Source organism: Eleutherodactylus coqui, chromosome 7, assembly GCF_035609145.1.
Source record: "Eleutherodactylus coqui strain aEleCoq1 chromosome 7, aEleCoq1.hap1, whole genome shotgun sequence".
NCBI lineage: Eukaryota > Metazoa > Chordata > Amphibia > Anura > Eleutherodactylidae > Eleutherodactylus > Eleutherodactylus coqui.
Window position 1 is genome coordinate 114,346,031 of NC_089843.1, and position 23,701 is coordinate 114,369,731.

General features: G+C 40.1%; 1 protein-coding gene across 4 annotated transcripts in view; it reads right to left on the reverse strand.

Moving 5' to 3' along the window:
• Nucleotides 1–23,701, reverse strand: part of TLL1 (tolloid like 1) — a 139,316-nt gene that overhangs the window by 72,319 nt on the left and 43,296 nt on the right. The window lies entirely within an intron of this gene.

Genomic DNA, 23,701 nt, shown 5'->3' on the forward strand with positions numbered 1-23,701 from the left:
TATAAACCATTACTCACAGAATGCTCCTAGAATTTTCTTCTATGAAAACTAGTCAAGAATAGAGTAATGACAGTGCCAACATCATCATCAAGATATAAAGAGACCGAATAACGAGTAAAGCTCCCCACGCAACTAATAATTTCCTCACAAGGAGATCACAATGTCACATTTCATAGAATTAGATTGAACTGAACAGAAGAGAAATTGTGAAATAAAGATAATGTTAATGTGTGTTACTTTGTTGGGAGAAAAACTAAAATTGCAGTGTGTATAGATATATATTAACCTTTTAACTCTTTGCAATCCAGTTTTGGATTCAGGGTTTCCTAGGGGGCTTTCTCCTTCTGCCATTATACATTGGTGCCATCTGCTGGCTAGAGCTAGTACTGCGGTATGTGATATGCTGGAGAGGCCCCCCGACAACAGAGCGGCCTTTTAATCTACAGTAATACCACCCTGCCGGACGTCTTCCGACATCGGAGCTGTACAGCCTTTAATCAGAATGTCTTTAGACGTCAGACAATGGATTGGAAAGAGTAAATTAACAGCTCTAATGTCTTGGCTTCCATATCTGCATGTTTTGTTAACGTTGTTCATATAAAGTAGAATATGGCACCACCAGCTTGCCCCTACCATGCACAAAGGGCTAAGAGAATGACCTTAAAGCCAATAGTTTCTCACAAAAATGCTTTCTTCTACATTGCAAGCCATTGTCAAACAAGGAACAGACTTCGGCTCTTTTCACATCTCTATCGGGGACTCCGTTCAGAGCCTCTGTCGCAGATTCCATCATATTTGACAGCCAAACAAGTGCTACAGAACTACTTTTCATGACAAAATGTAGAACACCACAATGGAACCCAAAAGTAGTCAATAAGGTCATGCAGTAGCGTTGTCCATCTGAAAAGAAAGTTGGAATCCCTCCATCTGTTTTGTCCAGGTGCCTTTACAGACCCCGATCTGGGCTGTGATGCCATTATGGAATATTTAAAGTCAAAACCTGATCATAGCATACAATTTTACATTGTCTGAGAATTGAGAAGAGTCTTTAATTATGTGAACAGTAGAAACATTTTGGAGGGGAAAATCCCCATGGAGAGAGAAAACAGAGGTTAATAAATTCTTGTCCAAACCACTTGCACTAATTTCTGTTTTGGCTGCGTACTCAATCATGTATTTACTGGGAGGTAATAAATGCACCATGCATTTCCAGAGTACAATTGATTTTAAAGCCTTGCTACAACACTCTTAAATTAAAGTCACAATGATGATTTATTGCACCACAGTCTTAAGAATGCTCACCAGCAGTCAATCAATAGTTCTGTCAATAGTAGATTCTTTAAAATGCTACAGATTGCATTTTCACATTGTAATCGGCCTTGTAATTACTGCTTTAAAACTTCTTGCTAAGTTGACTTTATCTACTTCCTAACACCTACAACTGACTGCATTTGAATTAGTGTTAAAAAAAATTGTATTCACCTCTTACCAAGAAATAGATTTGCCAAAAATAACCATGACAAGGTCACAGAGAAATTCAAATAGAACAGAATCTTCTCTTCCCACTATTTTTAGGTGGAGGTATATTAAAACCAGGAAGTAGTGAATGAATTACCTTACAAAAAATGCCTTTTTATTAGTGATCTAAGCGGTTCTTTAAAAACTGTAGTCTGGGAATAAAGACATTCATTCTTTAAAAATAACTCAAATATTAGGCACCAGTCATAGACTGGCATACCTAGAACTGGTGGAAATCTTGTACTGCAACTGGTCTGCTGCAGATTTAAATGAGCTACAAAGTCTAAGATTATACAGTTCTTGATCAGGGCCGCAACAAGAAAGTTTTGCAGATTGCCAGGTTGTGAGCCTCAAAATAACCACTGGTTGGCAGCAGGAGGCATATCCAATGAGGCACAGAAGGGTAGTGAGATGGCAGCCAAGGGTCAGAACTAGGAAGTCACAAGGGACAACAAATCTAGGTGATAAGAGAGCCAGAAGTCCAATCCAGAGGTCAAACTACAGAAATGAACAGTTGGTGAGAAACTTAAGGGGTGAGGCAGATACCCAAACACAAAGAAAGGGTCATAATACAAGCAGGCTTGAAGAATCAATACTTGACTTGAGACAACATCCAGGAAATGGCAACAGATACAGGTGTAGAAAAAGTTTACTTTGAATGTGATAATGTTTCGTGACAGGTTATCTTAAGCCATTAAAAAGTTATTGTTTCCTCAACATAACAAAAGCTATCGTAAAGCAATTGGAACTTATAACATGTTAAGAGTTGCGTTAAACTTTGCTACATCTGTACTCAGGCAAGAGTCAGGAAGCTCTTTCCTGTTTACATAGACTGCCAAAATTAAATAACATCTAGTTGTCATTGCAAGGCACCTCCTGGCTGGAAATGTTGTCCTCAATACCCTTCCAGTAAGCACTTTGTGGGGAGAATTGAGATTTTTCACAAGGCAGTCCTTAGTTAGGAGAAAAGCATGGACATAACCATCAGGCACCCATAAATCACTCCTTAGGACTGTAATCCTTTCAATATATTAAATGTTAGCATTTTTCTTTTATTTGCTCCCTTCCTGGATACAAAACAGATTATAGGCTCCACATAGACATTTTGGGAAGATGGCTGCTTCCCTTAAGCATCCAAGTAGGTCAGAGATGAGAGGGAGAGGATATTAATCCTTCACTTATCTTGTTTAGCCATCTATAGTCTATGTAGGGATCAAGGACCTATCATTTTGCTTTACAAGGAGAAAAAAAAAAACCCTACTTCTGCTGGGTATGATGGTTTACATATTAAGACCATATGTAGGTTCTCCTGCGTAGATGTGAAAACTAGTTCTCAGTCCAGAGGTAAAGAAGAGACCAGCAAATTTTTGGCCAAAAAATAGTCTAAGACCATCTCTGTAGCTCTTCAGTCAATGAAAGTTTCTGCAGTATAACATTCCAGAAGCATTGAGAACCACAGGAAGGAGTATTCTTTCCTTGGGAGAGCAGCAAGTCAGGCCTGAGGGCCGTTTTCACATGAGATGACTATTGGGTGTTTTAGCGCCGAACAGTTTTCCCAAAGACATTACTCCTGTTCACAAGAGCAATAATCGCTCACTGAATGGAGATTGAGCACCAGAGATCTCTTCCTCCCTGTCAAGCTTAAGACAGTGAGCTTCCTGATCTGATATGATAGATAAGGAAATTCTGTCACAGTTTATTTTTCTTGTCACAATTTAGGTACCAACCTAGAGGTAGCCTTCTGCATCTCTCCTTCAGGGACAGAGCAGTGCAGCCAACCCAACGATCACTCCTATGCTCGCACATATGAGTGCTAGTCACTGTGGTGGAGCACATCAGATATCTCTTCCAGCTCCCCACCTCCATTCACAGTCAATATGCAGTTGCTCATAGATACAAATCAAGGATCAGTACATAAGTAGGCTTAGAAAAAAAATGATACTTGGCAGAAGACAGCATCCAGGCAATGGCAAGAAATATTCAGGTAAAAAAGTCAGGGGACCTTTGCCTCTATGTAAAGAAGCAGCACTCTGATGGATTTCTCAAAAAATAAAAATAAATAAAAAAAACTCCAAAAGGTAACACTAACCTCTGGTTCGGGATTATTCACACCATAGTTCTTCCCCTCTAGGCGGTGTATTCTGTACCTTCTCTGGCCTCCTGGTCACATGACCAGCACTCTGACAACACCGTGTCCTGCAGTAAATGGCTGAGTTTTGTGTCAACTGTCAAAGAAAAGCAGTTTTTGTTGCCTATAGCAAACAATCTCAGTTTTCATTTCATATTCTGCTCATCAAAATAAAAAGCTGCTCTGTGATTGGTTGCTATGGGCAAAAAAAAAAACAAAAAACAGTTTCTTTATGGCAGTTGAGATAAATTTTTCCCATTACTACAGGACACAGTGTTGTCAGAATGCTTGTCATGAGACCTGGAGGCCAGAAGAGAAGTGTAGAATACACAGCCCGGAGGGGAAGAGTTACAGAACTGGATTTTTCACAGCATAGGTCACTGATATTGTGATCGATTTCTGAAGAAAAATAAAAAACTTCTTTGAAATAGGCTAACAGAATTGAACAAGCCATCAGCCAGAGCACAGATTGCCTTGGGTTTGTCCGGTCTTGTTACATAATTGGGGCATTTTTAACTACAGTGACTGAATGGGCCCCATGGGAAGGGGGGGGGGGGGGGGGGAACAAAAAAAAACCAACAACAGTCCTCATTTAACACAGACGTCATTCTACATGATAGAATTAGTTGAGCCCCTTTAATAGTATACTACTGGACTCATACAGTTTGGCCAAAAACCTAAAGACGAAAATTAATCTAGAGCACTGCCCTAAAACTGGAAATACACTGTATAATATCAAATTAGTTTATTTCCTTATCTGTCGACATAACTGCTCAATTTTTCAAGCAGGCTTTCTAAAAGTGGTGGTGAAGTCCAATTTTTCTGACGCTTTGTTCAATCATTTTGGTTCAGACGTCAGCATAAGTTCCCTAAGGGGATAGTAAACTGAATGTGGCAAGACAGAAACTGGTAATGACTGAGCTTGTGAGTTATCGCCTTGTTTGCGCACACATATAAAAACTTCACCACCTGTTAAGAATCTCTTTTTGGCAGTAATCATTTTAAAGATATCACAGACAGAAGGGAGACTTACATCTCACACCCTTTTGCTTTTAAATCTGTGTCTTATTAACTTCTCATACCAAAGTCTCCTTGGGGAGAGCAGATCGTTCCCTTCATTGGACTTCGTAGCCTAAGATTCCTAACATTCATCTATGAACATAATCCTAATGCTGAAATAAGTGTATTCAAGAGTCCTTAGCATCTGTTTGAGCATCAGACTTGTCAGGATGGACTGGTAAACAAAAAAAAAAAATACACTTGGAGAAAGGGAGGTGGGGGGGGGGGTTATGAGGTAAAAGTGATGTAAAAAAGTTGAAAATTTTAGTGCAAACCTTGCTTGAGCAAAAAAATAAATAAATACATTTAAAAAAAGGCAATTTTTACATTTATGCCACTCACACCATTATATTTTAAAAAAAAGTGGAATTCAGAAACCAGTATAATTATACTTGAAATCCATTTCAGCTAATTGCTAGATTTCTTTTTTGGTGCATGGACAACTCGAGATCCTCATACTGTATTAGGAAGTGAGTGCTTCACATTAGAGGCATCTCGATTCTACAGGAATTAGATTAAGGCCGGAGTATGAAATGCAGGCTTTATAAAACTTCCCCTCTTTATGTCCTTGGATCTTTATTTGCTTTTCTACTTTTCCTGGGCCAAAAAATGAACAATTTGAAAAAACAGAATCTGCACATTATTATCACTAATTGATCATGGTGGCTCAGTGGTTAGCATCCCATGTCTGCACAGATTTCTTCTGGGTACTACAGTGTCCTCCAACACTCCAAAACCATGCAGATAGGTGAAAATAGACAGCCCCAAAGGGGGAAAAAAAGCGAATATCAAGTGACTTAAAATGCTATGTACTACAATACTGGAGGAGGGGTCTAAATTTCAGACAACCCCTTTTCCAACCATGTTGGGGCATATGCCAATGCGGCAATCAACAAATTAAAATCGAAAAGGGATACTGTATGGATAGCATGGATAATTACTGGTATCAGTGGGTAGTTTTTTAGTTCCTTTGCTAGGAATAGTGGAGAGGGGGTTCACAGCTTCAAATGTGTGGCAAGAGTATACCACACCCCACCCCCACCCAGAAGAGTGTCTGGAAGAGATACGGGACGCTCCATCTCCATCTACTGAACTACTATTTCTTGTGAGTGAAAGCACTGTAGCAATAGTTATTGGGATTATTGTTAAGCGCTTGTGTGACATGTAAAGCTATACTTAAATTTTTCCAAAACAATAAACTATTGCAGTGTGATTGCAATTTTCAGACTTTCTAACAAAACAGAAATCGCACTTGATTGTGACGAAAAAAAAACCTTAGTGTGTATTTCCGCATTGGCACATCATTTGGGAAATTTTTTGGCTAGTCGTTTATTTTCTTGTATGTGCCAAGTATGCTCACTGAGAAAAAAAAACAAAAAAACTTTATTGGAACCGTTAAACTAAAGCACATAAGCACAGTGTGTATATGTAGGTAGGTGTACAAAAAATGTATTTCTCCTTTGGACATATAATGAAGAAAAAAAAAAAAAAAAGAAAGAAAAGGGAGGGGGGAGGGGTACTGGTCAGTGTGTAAAAGACCTCATCAGGGATGTCCTATAACAACTTTCAGAAACTGGTAATGGCCTACACCAGCAATAGAAAATGAATTAGGCTCAGAAAACTGATAATGACATACACTGATACTCTGTGAATAATGTTTTGAGAATAGGGGAAGAACTTGGACTATAAAAATTGAAAGCTCCCAAAAATATCATCTAACACACTTGTAGCAGTCCAAGGAACAAAAAAGGCCTATATAGCAAAGTAGTGTGGAACAGAACAAATAAGATACCTGTAACCTGCCTTCATAGGGTATATGAACACCTAAGTTGGTACATAATACTTCAGCATAGTGCCTGTGTATATAGGGTCTCCGCATCTTCTGCATTGGTCTACTTTTTCCATACCAAAGACTGACAGGTAAACAATGTTACCTTGATGCAGTAAAATAAAAAGTTTTGAAACTGCAGACAAGTTGCGTGTAACTTTTTTTCATCAAAAATACTTTCAAGGCAATTCTAGCCCCAAAATTAAAAGACCTATTTAATGCTCTCCTCATGGGCGATACACTCCCCAAACAGGCTCAAGAGGCCCACATTACTCTATTACACAAAGAGGGAAAGGATCCGGAGATGTGTGGCAATTACAGGCCCATATCTCTTATCAATGTGGATGTGAAGTTCTGGGCAAAACTCCTAGCCAACAGAATGGAAAACCTAGTCCCCCTCTTAATAAATAGAGAACAAGCAGGCTTCATAAAAGGGAGGGAGGGGAGGGACAATTGCCTCAGAATATTACACGCAATTAGAGGCGCCCAAGCCCACGGCATTCCCATCACCCTGGTTGGAACTGACGCCGAAAAGGCTTTTGACAGGGTGGACTGGCTTTACATGGAGAGGGTTCAAGCCCAATTTAACTTCCCTCCCATGTTTATTTCTGCAATCTTTTCACTATATCAAGATCCCCATGCAAGGCTAAAAATTAATAATATTCTATCCCCACCCTTTAATATCCGCAATGGAACACACCAGGGATGCCAGTTATCACCCACCCTCTTTGTATTGGCCCTGGAACCACTATTGCAAGAGGTAAGACTGAACCCAGATATAAATGGTCTCAAATCTGGATTCGACACCCTAACAACAGCTGCATTTGCAGATATTATGTTTATCATCTCGGACCCAGAAAAAGGAATACCCAACCTGGTTTCAGTCTTGAATCTCTTTGGAGAATTATCAAATTTCAAAATTAACTTTTCTAAGTCAACTATGCTTAATATCTCAGTCCCCCTAACAAGCTACGACTCCTTGAAAGCCAGTTCACCCTTCAAATGGTCAGATTCCTGTATAGAATACCTTGGGGTTAAGGTCACAAAGAGAACAGAAGACTTATATAATGCTAACTTCCAACCGCTACTGACGCATATAAGAAACCTGCTACAAAAGTATGATATACCATTTCTTTCATGGTTTGGGGTAGTGCAACGTTCTCTATGAGAAAACAGTAACTGGGAACTCCCAGAGAAACAAAACAATCTCCTTCATACGGAAAAACTTTATCTCGGCACCGTAGAATATAAACCAAACTTCTTAAATTCTTGGGAAAAAGAATTAAACATATCTTTATCCCCAGGAGACATAAAAGTTATCCTACGAACATCTTTCGGCTTATCTCCTTGCATACTCCTGCAGGAAAGCCATTATAAGCTTCTTGTACGTTGTAATGCCTATATGCCTACAAGCTTGCCCCACATAATAGGTGCTGGAGATGCAACACCGAGGAAAGCTCATTTAAACACATATGGTGGGAATGCACCAGGATAGCTCCCTTCTGGAAAGATATTGAAAAGGTACTACGCTCCCTCAAAACAGATTTGACAATCTCAGCGGAAAGGATCTTCCTCTGGAAGCCATCTCAGGATTTTCATCTCAGAAAAGATAAATTAATCGCTTTTCTACTCGACGCAGCAAAAGCATTAATACCCACTAAATGGCTCCAGAGAGAACCCCCTACACTAAAACAGTGGCAAATGAAGGTGGGCTCAATTTGCAACCTGGAGGAACTCTCCAGCTGGAATAGAGGCACACAAGAGGGCTTTATTATCACATGGGACCCATGGAGGAGGCTAAGACGGTAGATGCACTCCCCTCTCCCCCTCAGGGGTAGACTGGGGACCACGGATGGTTGGGACCTCGGACATTGGGATTGTCTTGATCGCTCCTGGTAACGTCAACCCAACCCCGACGGGTCTATTATGTTGGACACCAATGGGGTGAGCAGATGATGTCGGTTTCCATATCTCCCCCCTCCCCCTCCCCTTTCTTTTCTTTCCCTTCCCCTTCGGACTTACCCCCCCCCCCCCCCCTTTTCAAATGGTTTAATTCAACAGTTAATATATAAGGATTAGACATAAGGAAAGACCTCCTAGCTATAACAAACCAACTTTTCGACTGTCGGAGATCTACAAATATGTGCATTATATTGTGCTTGTCTAATGAGACTCTATCCCCCATCAGGGGAGTTAAGCTTGTATTGTTAAAATATCTTAATAAAATCTGATTTACAAAAAAAAAAAAAAAATACTTTCACTCACTCGTCTGCATAACAATCTTGTCGAGTACCCTACACATTGTAATTCACATGCAGTCCATATGGCTTACTAGGTAATCAAGCTCCAGATAGTTTTTAACCCAAGATCAGATTTGATGTACATTAACCAGTTTCCAACTACTATTGATCAGGAAGCACCGTTTGTTGCAGATCCAAACCTGTAGCAGTCTATCCACTGTCATGTTTTGAAATGCCTATACAATGGCTTTGAAATTAAGAAACAAGTGCTAGAAGCTTGCTCTATATCTCTCTGTACGGAGACTCCAGTGCAGATCCAGCACAAATTCCCAGATGAAATCATGCAGAGTATTCTGCACTATTTTACCCCTGAAAATACTGCACAACAGGACAGGAGCCCAACTGTTCCTATTCTAGTCACAAGAGATCCATTAGGCAGCATGCGTTAGTCATAGGATTGAATCATAGAATGGTAGAGTTGGAAGGGACCTCCAGTATCATCTGGTCCAACCCCCATTGATTGATCCATTCCCAGCTGGCAACAGAGTCATATATGCAGTATAGATCTAATATGCAGAATCTAACACAAGAGCAAAGGAGTTGTAACCATCAGTAAGGGTACCTTTTCAGTATGACTTATGGGACAATAGTTGCTCAGTGAAAAGTGTGAACAGTAATTGAAAACTTTTGCAAGCGCTCGCACAAGAGAACAGGACTTTATGTTGTTGTAAAGGAGTGGATATGGCCATCATGTTAGCATAGATATTGAGGAATATGACCCAGTATAAGGAGGAGTTTGTGACCAGTTGAATAATCAGCTGAAACTTTTGTCCAATGTAATGAATACAGCACTCCAAATTTCTGTCACATGAGAATCAGCTTTTGGGGGACCAGCAATTGCAGTTGAGATCGTTCGTCCCCATGGAGTTGCTTCCTGTTCACACAAGGAGATGTATAGCTGAGCAACGAGCTTTTTTACACTAGCTGAAAATCACTCATCCGCTAACAAGGGTTTGCCCATTCATCAGCTGACGGTTGGCAGTTTTACACAGCCCAATTGTTGGACAAATGAGTGTTTGGAAGAACTTTCATACCCGATAATATAATCAGGCCATGTAAAAGAAACTTAAGGCTCAGACAGGATGAAAATGCTCTAGTCATTTAGCTAATTAGAGATCAAGTACTCATCATGAATGCTGAAAGCCATCTTGTTCTCCCAGAGATCAACCATTGTTATCTAGCAGAATGCTAAAATAAAGATATAATGAGCAGGAACACAATTCTCCAAAATATATGCAAGCTTCTTAGCCCTTAGCCGCTTCCTCTTTGTGGCTGTGGTATCAATGCACATCTTTCCATGCTTTTGCATATTGAAGTGTAAGACGTGCTTGTCCCTGTGCCTTCTTCTAAAAGCCAAGTATTCTTCCATCTCATCAGGGAACAAGGGTTAAAGACCTATTTCCAAGGTTTTAAATGCTGCAATTTATGCCAAGTATTTTTTTTTCTATGGAAGGACATGATCCATAAACACTCCCGCTTCCTCACTTCAAGCATTATCTTTTTCTCTCCTCTTGCCAATATCTATGTTTTTGTAGCCTTTACTTGCTCAGATTGCTGTACTTCAATTTGGTTGTTGCAGATTACATACGGACCCAAAGGATTTATGTTTTAAAGGGTGTGCACTGGTAGATGTAAGCACAGTGATTTGTACATCTAAATTATTTTGTATCTGCTGTAGATAAGAGAAAAATGCTAATAAAGTAGTGGCTATAAATGTCATCTTATGAAAAGTTAAAGATAACCTGTCAACTCACCTGTTTTCATAAGTGCTTGTATTCCCCCATGTGATAAACCATTCTAGAGCACCTTTTCTCATAACTCATAATTATGTCCTTCCGATTATTCCTAGAAATTTATGAATAAACCGACAACTGGGTGTTACAATCTGGAAGTGTCCCTACACAGTCTGATACAATCCAATCAGTGGTGACACTATCAGACTTAAGGGGAACACCCAGTTATCAATGTATTCATAACTTTCTAGATGGAATAGTAGAGGAACAGCAAAATGCAGAATTGTTTTATAGAGAATGCAAATTACCAAAAAAAGATATCAGGAGATTTTAAAAGCCCTCTTAATAAATACGAAATAGACACATTATATAATTGGTTATAAATTCAAGAAGGGTAAAAAGATTATATTGGCAGATACTTAAAGATTTTCTAATTGATTGTCACGCAAGGTCACATCGAATGCAGAATCTGGGCCCCACTCTGATGTAATAATAATTATCTTTATTTTGTATAGCGCCAACTTATTCCACAGCGCTTATGTCCCGAAAAGATCCCTGTACTCCTTCATAATGCACAGCCTCCATATGCCACGAACACAATGACAGTAGAGAAACCAATAATTAAAACTCCCAGGACCCCACAAATTAAAGTTCACGATAAACACTTCTCTAATATCAATTATATTAGATTAAGATGGCTTCCTCTTTCTTCAAAATAGGGCTAATTAAATTTACACGGCGAGACTTAAGCTGCTGACACACTGCCGTTTTGCGTCCTTAATATTGGAGTGCATCCCGGCCTAACCATGGGTCTCCTGACCCGAACTCTGAGCATTCTACATCCTGGCCGGAATGCGCTTCTGTATTACGGATGCAATATGGCAGCCAAAATACAACAGTGTGTCACCGGCCTAAATTATAGTATAAGAATGATTCTACAAACCTTGCTGTCATACACAAGCATTTATGACTTTTCAAAATGAAAATTAACTGCCTATTAAATAAGATCCTTTGTTTACATTTGCTAATTCATCGATGTTAGATATGACTATATCAATCAGCGTACACCGAATAGCCACTTTAATAGAAACTCCCATTTAGTAGTGCAGTGGACCTCTTTGGTCTTCAGAACTGCAATGATTCTTTGTAGCATCCATCCACAAGTATCAGAGGACCCAGGGTGTGCCAAGAAAACATTCCCCACACCATTACTCTACCTCCACCAGCCTGAACTATTGAATGGTTCATCGATTCATTCTGCTGTGCCAAACTCTGACCCTCCTATTGGCATGACGCAACAGAGATTTGGATTCATCTTAACAATGCTGAGTGATCCAATTTCTAGACTCTTTCTGGAGTCTTTTCCTTCCGTCTTTCTTAGCATGCATGGGCTATATTAACAGGCAACCAATTCAAGTGTCAATACTGACTAAGGAAGATTAATTGTGCATTTAGACACATTAGTTGGAACACCAATGTTGTATTTGGCTACAATTTGCTTGACTGTGTACTGCCTGTTCATCAGAATCACCCTTGGCATGCTTCTCTGTTCAGGTTTCATCAACAAGTTGTTTTCGTCCACAAGATCTCCTTTCACTGGGATGTTTTTACTCAATCACACCATTGTCTGTATACTCAGCACCATTACACGAGAAGATTCCAAAAAAATTGACAGATCACTGAATTTTCCCCATTCTAAATGCACTGTACATCTACAGAAAACTTCCAGCACACATGACTCATAAAAAAGTCATAAAGGTCACTCAGTGTATATATGCATGTCATTCATATAAACAAGTTCTATGTAAACACTGACCAGTCTGCCCTTCATTCCCACACTATAGCCACGGTCCCCTTCAAATCAACTGGGACTGAATATAAAAGACATATTTGAAATGTACAACCCTACATGTACTCTGTTATTTCAGTCATCATCAGATAAGACTATAGAGACACTTTCAGGTCTTCTAAATTTATGCATTAGAGTATTTAAAAAGGTAATTTGTCAGCATTTTCTACCTTATTAAACTGACTACAGGAGCAGATGAGGGAATTAAAGCAATTTCATATATAAAACTTTGTTATGCTTCCTTTTGAAAGCACATTTTTGTAAAACCAGCTTTAAAATCTAGTGCCCACGGGTCTAGTCTGCCGGACGAGCCAGGACATCTCTTCTGGCCCAAGTTTTTTTTTTTTTTAGATTTGATTTGAAATACGTACCCTTATATTCCTCACTCGTGAAAGATCTAGTAAAGTAGCGCTCCTTGGCTTTATCGTGGTTTGGGAAAATTAATGCCATCAAGATGAATCTTCTGCCAAAATATTTATACATGTTTCGAATCACTTCCCATTTTGATCCCACGTAAATTTATTAAATTAAGGAGGGCTATTACATGTTATGTCTGGGGCGGATTTAAGTCACGCTTGGGTTATAAAACACTTACCCGGCAGAAGGAAAGAGGTGGCACGGGACTCCCCGATTCTTTGTTACTATAGAGCAGTAATCGGTAAGACCGTAATAGATCTTCTAAATAGGCAATCATCTAAACTCTGGATAGAGATGGAGCAGGCCTCAGCATGAAAGGGAATAGGGGGCCTTTTTTGGCTTAGACAGGGTTGGAGGAGCGAGAGAGGGGTGGGATCTCCGTTTTTAAGCCAACTCCTCAGATAGGGATGGGTTCGCGTGTCAGAGTGGTCTGGTAGTGGTCCCTGGCCCCTGGACTCCTCTGGTTGGGAACTCTGACCTTCCTGCTGGGGAAGCAGCCATGCCATTGTTAGATAGGTTGGGGGAAGTGTCTGCCTAGGATTAGAGATATTATGCAAGTAGATGGGATTAAAACATTAACTGAGCTCTTGAGAGACAGGGGTCCTTTGGTAGGCGCATAGTTTCAGTATCTCCAGTTGCAGCATTTTATACTTAGCCAAGGTCCACTCGCGACTCTAACCACCCAGTCTACTCCCTTTGAGGAATTATGTACCTCCCCCTGGGCCCCGAAGGGAGAGATCTCAGTGATATACGGGCAACAAACAGCTGGGGAGTCACTGGACTGTGAGGTATGGTTTAGGTGGCAATGGGAAAGCGAACTGAATAATTCAATATCCGATGTAGACTGGGCCAGGTCCCTTATCATGACCCATAGGCTCTATGTGTTGGAAAAAAATCAGGAACTGAATCATAAACTCCTAGTGAGGTGGTACTATACTCCAGTCTGCCTCGCTAAGATGCGTCCTGGGAGTCTTGATAGATGTTGGAGATGCCTAGAGGGGAAGGGCACTTTTGTCCATATTTGGTGATCTTGCCCGGCTATAGCAACGCTATGGAATGAAACTGAGTTACTGTATAACACGCTAAGGGGAAGATCCGTGGCATTTCCACAGAGCTCGCCCTTGTTTTGATTATACCAGGCTCATATTCAAGTAATAAGAAATGTTTTACGTTTCGTTATCTTGGCCATGAGAATTTTGATTCCATGGACTTGAAATTCTCAGGTCTTACCTACACGAACTAGCTGGTTGTTAAATATGGATGAGATAACCATATGGAGGAACTCAGGGCGAAAGAGAACATTGACTGTCTAGCCTATAACACAGCTTGGGAGACCTGGAAAGATTTTTGGGGGTCTCAAGCATGTGCCAGTTGGCTTGCGGATGGAATTGTACCAATTCAGGTAAACTGGGTGGTCTTCGCACTCGGAGTCAAGTGAGCAGCCTAAATGGACAGAGGTTCTGCGATTAGACAGAAAAACGATTATAGATCAATGGATCTTGGAGGTAGAAGCAGGGTTGTTGACCTGTTTCCCCCCCTTTTTTTTTTCCTTCACTCTTTTTCCGGTTTCCTTTTTTTATTATGGATTTGAACTGTATGAACAAGAATTTCTTATAAAGAGTTGGCGGGAACTCTATGGTTAAATATAATTTATTAATGCTTCTACTATTATTGAAGCATGATGATACTGAACATAGGGTATAAATTTACGATGGGTAATGACCATTAGCGATCATTTATTTATATTGTCAATTTATAGTCCTTTTATACTGTTACTATATGACAATATTTATACTATTTTTTTATTATTTCATGACAATGATTTAATGGTCAGTATTCTCCCTACGCTTATTTGTAAAGGATATTTGAAAAAAAACTTTATAAACAAGTTTTTTTTTAATAAACCCACCCATCTCAGCTGCAAAGTATCCACATCATCCTCAGAGCGCTTTGATTTCTCATGAACAGTGGAAGTTTGCAGACCGCTGTATATGCAGACGATGCATGGTTTTTGTGGGCAGATTCATTGTTCCCATCTGCTCATTAGATTATAGCATGGGAGATTTTAAAACTTTTTTTTTTTTTTTTTTTTACAAAAAAAAAGTAGGCTTTCAAAAGAAAAACCGTTCTACATGGAAATTGCTGCAATTTCTTGTCTGCTCCTGTAGTTAGTTTAGTAGCGTAGAAAACACCGACAGGTTCCCTTTAAAGGGTTTATACCATAGTAGAAAAATGGTTGCTTTCTTAAAAAAAAATTACACCGCATTTGTCCATAGGTGGTGTGTGGTATTGCAGCTCAGGGCCACCTCTTGATAAAAGCAACCCCTTTAAAGGGGGGAAAAAAATAATGTTCTTGTTTGATAACATGTAGTTCTGTATTTGATTTGATATTTCTATAGTTCCTTGAAAGTTATGCTCCAGTTCTCCGTACTGGAAAATGACCTAATAAAAGGAAAGCCTAATGAAGTCCTTTTTGTACAGTCTTTGTTATTTCTGTTGTTGCACTTGCTTATCTTGCAGAAAAGTAAGACTCTTGGCAGACTTCTGCAATTCACAGTCAATACATTTATAAACGAAAGAGATGGAAGGTGAACTGCTATGTTTTGGCATTGCTTGAGCTTTTGAAATAACCTGCTAGTAAGCAAAATCATATCAATTATGCCGGTTTCGAATAAATGCACGTGGCATAGTGTATGTCCTTCTGGTACAGTATATTCCATGGAAATGAAGAAAATAGATGTGATGGGCATAACTGCATGGTATGGTATGCTTTATACGAGTAGTTCTAGTATCCAGATGTGGAAAACATTAAAAAGGTTAAAAAAAAAAAGTCGTTACAATTTTTTCTATTAATTTATTGCTGTACAAACAAGATTCAAAATTGCATATTAGGACTGATAAATAGGGCATATTGCTGTTAAAAATTGGATAGTGGACAAAACACTAAAAACTTACGGGGGGGGGGGGGGGGGAGAAAGAGAAAAAAAAAATTAGTTGCTATTTTTTAAAAAAATGATGTTTTTAGGTGCATGTAAAAAAGGGGTGTCTTGTTTGTTTGTAGGAAGTCTCATATAGGGTCTTCAACATACATAATTGCGCCGAGGAAAAAAATTCTGGCAGGTAAAGACACACTCAAGCACAGACTTGCTTTAAGTGACAGCTGCAGAGCTGCTACTTCAGCGGCAGGCTGAAGAAACTGTCACACCTCGTTAGGCTTCCCCTGCCACCAATGGTGGTACTGCTGTGGCAGCCTCCTGCTTATCCACCATAAGATGCACAGTTGTGCACCATTGCGGATGTATACCTGTGGCCATAGAGAAATGCGGCGCTCAAGCTGCTTAACAATCTGCCCTTATACTGCTGCATTTTGACGTTCCTCTACACTGCCAGAATGAAATTTGTCATTTTGTAGCGAGGATCAGGTAGGGTGGTCACCCAGTCATGAGCTGATGTTTTGATGTGGGCTATCACTGTGGAATAGGTTAGCGCTATACAAATAAAGATTATTATTATATGACAAGCACTATAGCATAAAAGCACTCATGTGACTTAAAGTGCCTAAGGTTGATGGCCTTCTGGTCATAACTTGTTTCTTGAGATAGACATATTTGGCTCCTCAATTTTACAGCAATCTGAGTAGTAGTGCGCCAAACAAATTCAATCTCCCCCATATGTAGTGCCCCAGATAGCAATAGTAAGCCCCACACAGTAAGTGCAACTTTTAATGCTCACTAATTTATAATGCTTACCTTACCTTACATGCTGCACTCCTTTCTAATGCCCGCTAATAGGTCTTAAAACAAACAGCTTCTACTCACCTCCCAGCCATAGTCTGTGCTGCGCCTGCAGACTTCCCGGTAGAACGAATATATGACGAGCACGCGTTATTGCGCTACTGGGAAGTCAGTGGGTGACAGAAGCAGAGTGGACTGCAGTGGCCGGAAGAGGCGTTTCAGCGGTCAACTTTTTTTTTTTCTTAGATGAAGGCTCTTAAAAAAAAAAAAACTCAGGAGGGCCCCACTGCTTTGCAGGACTCAGCAGACTGGACCCCCCTCACCCTCTGTGCAGCTCAATTGGCTGCACAGGTCATATGCCCACCTTGATATAATAGACATAATTAAGTATGCACTATATAAATGGAGTAAAATAAAACAGATGACCAATATACCCTCTATGAGCTGGACCACTGTAGAAAGAAACTAGATTTAGCATTAATACATATCCTTCACATTTTTGTTTGAGAATGTTCATTGGGTTTGACGTACAGTTTTACCGAATAGTCATCCAAAAGATAATTTACTGCCTAAAAAGCTTAATATATGTGCAACCATTTGGCATCTTCTGAAACTTAAGTCTGCCTGAAGACGGCTTAGACAACCTGTGGTTTTCCAGCTGTTTCTGGCAAGCTGTACATTCATCTGCTTTCACTAACAGCTGCACAGACTCAGGATGCCAGTTGTATGTGGAAATTTACTGCTTATGTACAAAATCACTGAACTTGGCAAACTCGCTTTGACTGACGTTGCGTGTTACAAGGGTGGGCAGGGATGTTTTCATGGGATCAACTATCTGGAAACATGTGGCTTCAACTCATCACGTTTCAAGGTTTTACAGAAGCTGAAGCAGAGGTCATAATCCTTTGTTCTCTGGATCCTATTGGCTGCCAATCTCATGTGAGTGTAAGATAACATGTATAAAATCCACCCTATTATTTTAGCATGGTCTAACAAGATATCACAATAGTATTGTTTACAAAGATTCTATTTACCTGATGACTAATAGCAAGTTGTAAATCGACACACCACAATGAAGGAATCAGCCATGTCCATTGTCTTCACTTCTAAGAGCATTACTAACTGGTATTATCTATTTAACAGTCAGCAAATACATTAGAAAAATCCTTTATCAGATTAAGATAAGGGAGACCTCTTTACTATTCCACATGTAAAATACAGCATCCACTAATGAAGAATTAACAGTAGTTAGCAAAAGGATTAATCTATTCAAAGATCATCTGCCTCATATTACAGTGCAAAAGAAATCAATTACACACGGCACTAATTGTACAGAGTTCTGAGAGTTGCATTTGCTTGGATTTTAAATGTCAAGTGCCACTTGGTGTTTAATTGCAATGACAAGGCACTCAGCAATGATAACAGTTATCAGCCATCAAATGTTATTCCAGTTAACATTTTAGTATCTATTATTGTAATATGTGCAGCTGCAAGAGATTCCATTGGAATTATCTGAACGTATGCAGAGATTACTAATAATGTGGTCCGATTGTCCAAATCACAATGACAGACCAACACAATCTAACTGACCTAACACACAAATGGTTGGACCATTCGTACTATTATTTTACACCTTCCAGGGGAAAAAAAGCAAGTGAATCCTCAAATTCAGTAATTAATATTTCTCTACATAACCACAATAGCTGAAAATTAGATTTGAACAATGTTGAGTAGGAACTTTGAACTATTCCTCGCTGGAAACTTTCAGTTTATCAAAATTTCTCGGTTGTTTTGAAAGCCTTCTTCATATCATGCCACAGCATCTTGATAGGGTCAAGGTCAGAACACATCAACTTCTTGGTCAACCATTCTTCAGTTGAGCTACTTCTATACTCAAGTCATTGTCTTGTTTCTTCACCCAGTGTCTCTCCAGTTTGAGGTCACGGACTACTACCCTTTTATAAAATGGACACCTGAAGATAAGTTTTTGAAGCTTTGCAGAGTCTTCTGCTAATACCCCCCGTTTCTTCCTCACCTCTTTCAAGTTTGTGCTCTTCAAGTGACTAACAGAATGTCTACTCTTGGGGAAGAGTAGTAACAGTCCAGAATTTCCTCTTTGTGTCGATAATTTGTCTAATCATGGATAGATGCACACACAAGTGTTCTGCAATGCTTTTGTAGCCTTCACCAGCTTTATGTATCTCTCTAACATGTCTGAGGTCTTCTAAAAAAGGTTTGCATGATGTATGGGCTCACGCTAACCAATCTTTCTTCAGAACAGACTGGCCAGCAATAAGGTTTTGTGCACCTTTATTTAATGGGCAAAGCACCTGTGAAACCCAAACTTCCAATATCGCCTTAACTGAAACACCTTTTGCCAATTGGTTCTTGGAGAAGTCATTAACACAAAAGCTTCACCTTAGGCTGCATTCCCACGAACGTATATCGGCTCGGTTTTCACGCCGAGCCGATATACGTCCTCCTCATCTGCTGGCGAGGGGGGGGGGGGGGAGGATGGATGAGCCAGGAGCAGGAACTGAGCTCCCGCCCCCTCTCTGCCTCCTCTCCGCCCCTCTGCACTATTTGCAATGAAAGGAGGTGGGGCTAAGTTCTGTGAATTGGCCCCGCCCCCCATCCCGCCTCTTCCCATTGCAAATAGTGCAGACGGGCAGAGAGGGGGCGGGAGCTCAGTTCCTGCTCCTGGCTCTTCCATCCCCCCCCCCCTTCCCCCTGCAGATGAGAAGGACATATCGGCTCAGCGTGAAAACCGAGCCAATATACGTACGTGGGAATGCAGCCTTAGGTCTCTGTCTTGTAAATGTTTACTACTTGGCTCAATAAAAGCCATGAATATAACTGAATCTGTATAATCAGTATGGTTAGATCGTGTCTAACTGTACCTTCGATAACAAAATCAGACTACATTTTATTAATAGTCAATACAGAAATCTGAGTTATCTGTAGCTAGATGTAATTGAAAGAAAGAAAATCCTGATCTAATTAAATAGTTTCAAATCTGCAACAATAAAAATATAGTTTTGCTTGAAGCATACCTAACGTTTCAGAAGAATTTTCAGAATTAGCTGTCATGTGTACACACGGGGAGTAACAGTATTTTTGACCATTATATGACTAGTATCCCACATTGTTAACAATTTTCCCTCATTGCTGGCAGTAGCTCAGATTCAGTTGTCTCTCAATTGGTGGAAGAAGTCTAGACATTATACTATGTTCTATACATTCACAAAACAATCTAAACAGCACTCCAAAAACCTATGAACAACATGGATGCAGGACTGTTCTGTGGAAATAAGGGCTCCTTCACACGGGCATATGAGGACAACAATGCCAGTTTACTCACAGCAGAGAGCCGGCGAAGACCACGTAGGGCAGCGATTGTCACCATGCATGCTCGGGAATATGACGTCACGGGCACACGCAGTGGGATTTTTGTTTTCCAAATGCGAAACACTGTGCAATGCCTGCATATGGACAGCATTTCAAACACAAAGCATTGGAGGGATGCATTTGATACGCGGAGAATTAGACCCTCCAGTCACCTTATGTTACACACTTTCATTGCCTCCAGTCACCGTGTGTTACACACAGGAAGTACATGTGCATAATATGCAGTGACAATATGCCTGCATGAATGAGCCCCAATTACCCAACTATATCAATCAAAAAAAGGAGAAGGCAGCTTCCAAAATGCGGGGTCAAAAATGGGTCTTTTTATTCCATCAAAAGTGTGACGTTTCAGCTGAGCTTTTTTAAGCATGCTTGCTTCTTTTCCACAAAATCTTGAGGGTAGACTTTCAAAATCATTTAATGAGGCAACTACTTTAATCTTACTAAAATCTGATAAGTATTCTAAAAAATGAGGGTCTTCTAGACCCATAACTCTCATAAATACCAACTATAAAATTTATCACTGAAGTATTAGGAAATCAACTGAATCTGGTTATCCATGATATTAATCTATCCTGATCAATCAGGATTCATACCCGGTAAAACAACATCAGATAAGTCCAGGTAGTGACCGAAATACGATCGAAAGAAAAACAAAACTAGGACTTTCCATCCTTAGATGTCACAAAAGCTTTTGATTCAATCAAATGGCCCCAATTAAAAGAAGTTTTAAGGCCCATTTAGACCCAATAATTCTTGCTCAAAAATCGCTCAAAGCTGTCTTTTGAGCGAGAATCGTTGGGTCTAACTGCACGGACCTCGTGCAGTTTTCATTAACGAGTCATTCATTGTTCTTTCAGCAAGCTGAAAGAACGATGAGCCTTATCAGTACCGCCAGCTAAGTTTTTAGTGGGATACTGCTGATACTGTTTCAGCTGGTATCCCGGTCGGAGAACACAGCCAGAGTATGAAGACAACAGCGGTCCAGCTGTGTTCTGCATACCCCGCTCGGAGTGCTCAGCTGTATACCAGGTGTGCGCTCCGAGAACACAAAAGCTGTATGCAAAAGGTAGCGGTCCTGCTTGTCTTCTGCATACAGCGTGAGCCTTCATTTACACCCTTAGGGTGCCCACCCACTAGCGTTTTTTTACTGCGAAATTCGCAGCGTTTTTTTTTTTCTGCAGGGGTCTTTGGGCTATGGGACATGCAAAGCTAAAATCGCGATCGCGCGATTTTTACATTACAAGTCCCATAGACCCGCTGCAGAAAAAAAAAACTGCGAATTTCGCAGTGAAAAAAAACGCCAGTGGGTGGGCGCCCTTAGGCCGGCTTCACACGAGCGTGACGGGCTCCGCCGTGGGATATTCCGCGGCAAAGCCCGTCACGGCGCCCCCCAGAGACCCCATACTTACCAGCGGAAGATAGCATGAAGACACTTCCCCGCCCACCGCCGCCGCGTCATGTGACATGCCCACCGCGTCACATGACGCGGCCGGCCGTGTCACGTGACGCGTCATATGACGTGGCGGCGGTAGGCGGGAAAGCGTTTTCACGCTATCTTCCGCTGTGTTACAGCGGGAGATAGCGTGAACGGACGGCTTCCATTGACTGCAATGGAAGCAGTCAGCGCGTACACCCGCGGCAAATAGAGCATGCCGCGGGTAAGGACGGGAGATTTCACGGTGCGGAATTCCGCGGTGGAATTACGCATCGTGAGCATTGTGCTATTAGGTTCAATAGAAGCCAATAGCAGCGGGCAACGCAGCGGATTGTCGCCGCGAATTACGCAGCGTAAATCCGTTCGTGGGAAGGAGGCCTTATACATAGTAAACGTTTAAAACTGTCAATCAAACTGCCGTTTAAGTGAATTTTGAGCGATCATCTTGCCGTGTAAACGCACGCAATGATTATCATTTAAAAGATGTCTTTTGAGCGACAATCGTGTCTAAATTAGGCATTAAACCATTTCAGATTTAGTTATTTAAACGGATTTCCATCATATATAAAATATCTAATGCTAAAATCCGCTTGGATTAAATGGATTATTTTCTCCCTCCTTTAATCTTAACAGAGGCACAACAAGGATGGCCTTTGTCACCTCTTTTATTCGCCAATGAATCCTTAGCACTGCCAATTAGACAAGATCCAAATTTGCAAGGTATAACAACTGGTTTTAGGGAAGACCATTTAGGATTATATGCGGATGGTACGATTTTATTTCTCTCTAACCCAAGACACACCTTACCATATGCTATATCAATCATAGACAAATTTGGAATCTTCTCAAGTGTAGTCATTCATTGGCAGACATCTAATGTTAATGCCCCTCAAAGTAAAAGGTATGGACAATGGGAGAAAAAATTACGTCATCTCAAAATTGTCCCACAATTTAAATGCCTAGAAAAATATATATCCCTAGAGAACCTCAATATTCATATAATCTTATTACCCCCCTACTTGCTTTCGTTAAAGATCAAATTTAAAATATGGAACCCACTACACCCATCTCTTGCCGACGGAAAACTTCAATGCAGCATAGAACATACTGATCGTAGAATACCATAACAATTATTCAATACAATAAATTCTTTATTAAACATCTTTTATATGGGAAAAACAGACATAGAATTACAATGAAAACATTGAGGAGGCCTAAAGATTTAGCAGGTATGGCCTTACCTGATAAGTTATATTACATAGCGGAACAATTACAATCTCTAAATACATTGGGTATCAAATAAACCCCTACCTGATGCCAAACACTTGATACATTACTCATCCTCACACTTATTTATTCAAGGCACCTTTTGCTTACTTTGAATACATCATACATTGTGTTGTATCTGCCCAGATCGGACTTCCACAAGTTCCTTCAACTACGACATTCTATATGTACTCAATTTCCAGAAGCTTGTCCGTCCATGTACTCGTACCCCTTAATCAGGATCTTATATACACAGGGCCCTAAAAGGATTGACATGCCATTTATACACTTATCTAATAAGATCTAAATTGTCAATTATGCGACTCAAAATAGAAGATAAATGTAGATCCAACATACCCAATCTTACTAATAAAAGATTGTTCTAGTGCCGTGGAATGCCATTTGATGTATTCTCCAGCTGCTAATAAAAATCTATTCAACATTACATAATATAGCAATGCTACTTAACCCCTACTAAATTACATCACATGGGAGATTACCAACCTCTCAATGCTTTAGGTGTTAAACACCCAATGCTGATTTTTTCACCTAATCTAGAACTGCAATGAGATACAATTTTTCTGAAAAGTGACAAAATATACTTAGCGAATTAATCAAATTCCCTGTTCCCAAAACTCCAGAACTTTATTCTTCTAGATGACGATCAGTGACAATCACCATATACGAATCTTAGTAAAAAAATAATAATAATTATAGCCCTCAATAGCGATGAGATGGATAGGCATACAACTCCCAACTATAGCCCAATGGCATAATATGGACAATACGATTTCTTACAGAAAAAAGTTGCATTTAGAAAATAAAAAATGTCCAGAAAAGTTCAATATATGGGAAATATGGTGCAACTCTCTAAACAAAGCCTTCACTCAAAATTTTATCCAATACATACTAAATAATCGTCCTATAAGCTAACTTATGTTTTCATGGTTGAACCAATATTTAAAAAAAACTTAAAAGATACCTTCCCACCCCTATTAACATGTTTTCCGGACCATTGACCAT